Source organism: Nanorana parkeri, unplaced genomic scaffold (genome assembly GCF_000935625.1).
Source record: "Nanorana parkeri isolate BGI_ZX_2015 unplaced genomic scaffold, ASM93562v1 scaffold2733, whole genome shotgun sequence".
NCBI classification, from domain to species: Eukaryota; Metazoa; Chordata; class Amphibia; order Anura; family Dicroglossidae; genus Nanorana; species Nanorana parkeri.
Window position 1 is genome coordinate 90,772 of NW_017309001.1, and position 4,793 is coordinate 95,564.

At 53.7% G+C, this 4,793-nt stretch overlaps 1 protein-coding gene across 1 annotated transcript in view; it reads left to right on the top strand.

Annotated features, from left to right (window-relative positions):
- The first annotated feature begins 449 nt into the window (after window positions 1-449).
- The window catches only part of LOC108802222 (neuroblastoma suppressor of tumorigenicity 1), a 16,197-nt gene continuing 11,853 nt past the window's right edge, over window positions 450-4,793 (top strand). The window contains exon 1 of the mRNA XM_018574093.1: window positions 450-533. The gene's annotated coding sequence lies outside the window, so the exon portion shown is untranslated. The remainder of the gene's footprint in view (window positions 534-4,793) is intronic.

Genomic DNA, 4,793 nt, shown 5'->3' on the forward strand with positions numbered 1-4,793 from the left:
TGTGTGGCAGGAACTATCCCAAACATCGGATGATATAAATGTCTGAATTCTTCTAATAGACGCTCCGCACAGAATCCGACGTCACATGCCGGGGAGAACCTGATGCAGATTAACCCTTCCAGCCCCCACAGACCGAGATACTTGTATCCAATACTGAGATATGCTGCAGACTATTCCTCCACTGACCCCCCTCTATAGAGCTGCAGAGCATCGCTCCGTCCCATCCCCCCTGACGGATCCATAGTGATATATTCTGCAGATTATTTCATCACTGACCCCTCTGTAGATCTGCAGAGCATTGCCCGATCTGTATCCCGCGCCGTGGACTCGTATCCCGCGCCGTGGACTCGTATCCCGCGCCGTGGACTCGTATCCCGCGCCGTGGACTCGTATCCCGCGCCGTGGACTCGTATCCCGCGCCGTGGACTCGTATCCCGCGCCGACAGCCTTCCCCGCCTCTCCCCGGACACTTACAGGACCTCTTTTGGATGGATTGTACCCCCCTAGGGCTGCACTGTATGGAATTCCTTCTGGATCTCCTCCTGGTAAGTGTACCTACCTCATCCACCCCCTTGCCGTGAGGCTGGTAAGTGCACCTTTCCCTGCTCTGCAGGCTTTCTCGAGACGGGATAGTAAGAGCGACCGGAGTCTCGGCTCTCCCAATTCTGCATGTTTCCAGACACTGCTGACACATGCGCACCTACCTCTTCACCCCTGTCCCTAAGTACACCTACCTCTTCACCCCTGTCACTAAGTACACCTACCTCCTCACCCCTGTCACTAAGTACACCTCCCTCCTCACCCCTGTCACTAATTACACCTACCTCCTCACCCCTGTCACTAAGTACACCTACCTCCTCACCCCTGTCACTAAGTACACCTACCTCCTCACCCCTGTCACTAAGTACACCTACCTCCTCACCCCTGTCACTAAGTACACCTACCTCCTCACCCCTGTCACTAAGTACACCTACCTCCTCACCCCTGTCACTAAGTACACCTACCTCCTCACCCCTGTCACTAAGTACACCTACCTCCTCACCCCTGTCACTAAGTACACCTACCTCCTCACCCCTGTCACTAAGTACACCTACCTCCTCACCCCTGTCACTAAGTACACCTACCTCCTCACCCCTGTCACTAAGTACACCTACCTCCTCACCCCTGTCACTAAGTACACCTACCTCCTCACCCCTGTCACTAAGTACACCTACCTCCTCACCCCTGTCACTAAGTACACCTACCTCCTCACCCCTGTCACTAAGTACACCTACCTCCTCACCCCTGTCACTAAGTACACCTACCTCCTCACCCCTGTCACTAAGTACACCTACCTCCTCACCCCTGTCACTAAGTACACCTACCTCCTCACCCCTGTCACTAAGTACACCTACCTCCTCACCCCTGTCACTAAGTACACCTACCTCCTCACCCCTGTCACTAAGTACACCTACCTCCTCACCCCTGTCACTAAGTACACCTACCTCCTCACCCCTGTCACTAAGTACACCTACCTCCTCACCCCTGTCACTAAGTACACCTACCTCCTCACCCCTGTCACTAATTACACCTACCTCCTCACCCCTGTCACCAAGTACACCTACCTCCTCACCCCTGTCACTAAGTACACCTACCTCCTCACCCCTGTCACTAAGTACACCTACCTCCTCACTCCTGTCACTAAGTACACCTACCTCCTCACCCCTGTCACTAAGTACACCTCCCTCCTCACCCCTGTCACTAAGTACACCTACCTCTTCTACACAAAGATCTGAGAACCTCCCAATGACTAAATATACCTACCTCTTCATAACCCACCGCTAAGTACACCTACCTCTTCTAGACAAGGTCCTTCAAGATAACCAATAAGCCGCTTACTCTTCTCTTTCTCTGCTTGGTGTACTTATCTCTTAACCACAACCTGCACATTTTCCAAACACTTGGTGCACCTACCTCTTCCATCCGCTGCCGTCTGATCTTTCATTGACAGCCGGTAAGTGCACCTATCCCTGCCCTGTCTTGTCACCTAAACCTCCGCTAAATGCACCAAATATCTCCCCCTCGCCATGAAGTACACCTACCTCTAATCCCTGACCAGGCTGCACCTACCTCTCTTCTAGAGGAAGTTCTGTCACTCCATGCACCTACCTCTCCTAGACCACGTTCTGCCAGATTACCAGCCACCTACCTTCTACCTCCCGTCTCCACTCGCTGTACCTACCTCTCCTAGACCACGTTCTGCCAGATTACCAGCCACCTACCTTCTACCTCCCGTCTCCACTCGCTGTACCTACCTCTCCTAGACCACGTTCTGCCAGATTACCAGCCACCTACCTTCTACCTCCCGTCTCCACTCGCTGTACCTACCTCTCCTAGACCACGTTCTGCCAGATTACCAGCCACCTACCTTCTACCTCCCGTCTCCACTCGCTGTACCTACCTCTCCTAGACCACGTTCTGCCAGATTACCAGCCACCTACCTTCTACCTCCCATCTCCACTCGCTGTACCTACCTCTCCTAGACCACGTTCTGCCAGATTACCAGCCACCTACCTTCTACCTCCCATCTCCACTCGCTGTACCTACCTCTCCTAGACCACGTTCTGCCAGATTACCAGCCACCTACCTTCTACCTCCCATCTCCACTCGCTGTACCTACCTCTCCTAGACCACGTTCTGCCAGATTACCAGCCACCTACCTTCTACCTCCCATCTCCACTCGCTGTACCTACCTCTCCTAGACCACGTTCTGCCAGATTACCAGCCACCTACCTTCTACCTCCCATCTCCACTCGCTGTACCTACCTCTCCTAGACCACGTTCTGCCAGATTACCAGCCACCTACCTTCTACCTCCCATCTCCACTCGCTGTACCTACCTCTCCTAGACAAAGTTCTGCAAGTTCCCCAAACATACAGCAAACCTGCCCCCTCCCCATCACCAGTGAGTACACCTACCTCTTCACCTCCCCAATACGCACACCTACCTCGTCCAGAGAGAAACCTGTACATCGCCCAGCAGGTAAGTTCACCTACATCTTCTGAACAGCCATTTACTGACCTATCTCTTCCCCCCTCACCAATATGTACACCTACCTCCTTCCCTTCACCAATATGTACACCTACCTCCTTCTCTTCACCAATATGTACACCTACCTCCTTCCCTTCACCAATATGTACACCTACCTCCTACCCGTCACCAAAATGTACACCTACCTCCTTCCCCTCTCCAATATGTACACCTACCTCCTTCCCTTCACCAATATGTACCCCTACCTCCTTCCCTTCACCAATATGTACACCTACCTCCTTCCCCTCACCAATATGTACACCTACCTCCTTCCCCTCACCAATATTTACACCTACCTCCTTCCCCAGTATGCACACCTACCCCCTTCCCCTCCCCAGTACGCACACCTACCTCCTTCCCCAGTATGCACACCTACCCCCTTCCCCTCCCCAGTACGCACACCTACCTCCTTCCTTCCCTCCCCAATATGCGCATCTACCTCTTCCCCTCTCCAGCACGCACACCTACAACGTCCACCTCCCCAGTACGCACACCTACCTCTCCTTCCTCATTCATTTCGGATAGGGTAGGAAAGGGTTAATTTTTTTTGCCACGTTTGTCCCCAATGGGAGATTCCCCTTCACTTCCTGTCCTTTAGCTTCAACAGGAAGTGAGAGGATATCTTTCCAATGCGGGGGTAGGTTGTCAGAGGAGCAGGTGTCCCCAGTGGAAGGTTTCCCCATTCCTCCTCTTCTGGTGATCAGAACAATGACATAACGGGGGTTGGTCACGTCACCCCTCAGCGCTCCCTCCAAGTCCTAAATACAACATTTTGCCCTCTGACCTCCGACCTCCATCTCAGACAAAGATACATTGTAACCAGCTGGTCGGCCGACATGGTCACATGATCGATGGCTGGTCACCCCACACTCCCAATCTAAAGGAAACCAGCAGCCCCCACACTGGGGGCCCAGAATTCACTTTTGGGGCCCCCGACGCAATAACTGGCTGATGTTCCCAGGAAATTGTCACATGGAGGTTACGGGATCCGCATGGAGGGTGATCGGCGCTTGTGGGAATCTGAGCGGGGAGGTGAAGGGGTTAACCACGCAGCGTTCAGAGACGTCGCAGATCATGGGCGCTCCGGAAGATTCTCATGGATGGGATCGGGATCGCCGTCGTTCCCGGAGATTCTCATTCACGTCGCTCGGCCGTCGTCTTCCAGAAACAATCTAATCGAGGATTTTGATTGGTCGCTCCGGGTGACGGCTCCCGGCTTCTATTCCTTTCTCTCCGGTTTTAGCCGTTCGTTCCCTGAGGTCATCCAGACTTCCTGCGTCGCCTGAGGTTTTCCGGTTAGATATCTGTGTGTGTGTATGGCCAGGTATTGGAAAGCCGCCGTTCTCCCACTCCGGGGGAACTACAAGTCCCAGCATGGGGGGAGGGGGGGGCAGTTGTTGTGTTTTACAGCCATGACCTCCAGACGCTGCAATAAACTCTGTGCCGGGGCAATTATATCGGAGGATACAGGAAAGGGTTAACTGCTTTTATAGACCTGCCCATCCCCCTCCCAATCGTGTGTCCCAACCATAACCCTCCCAACCGTAACCCTCCCAACCATACCCGTCCCAACCGTAACCCTCCCAACCATACCCGTCCCATCCTTCACCATCGCAACCATACCCGTCCCATCCTTCACCGTCCCAACCATAACCGTCCTGTCCTTCACCATCCCAACCATAACCGTCCCAACCGTAACCCTCCCAACCATACCCGTCCCATCC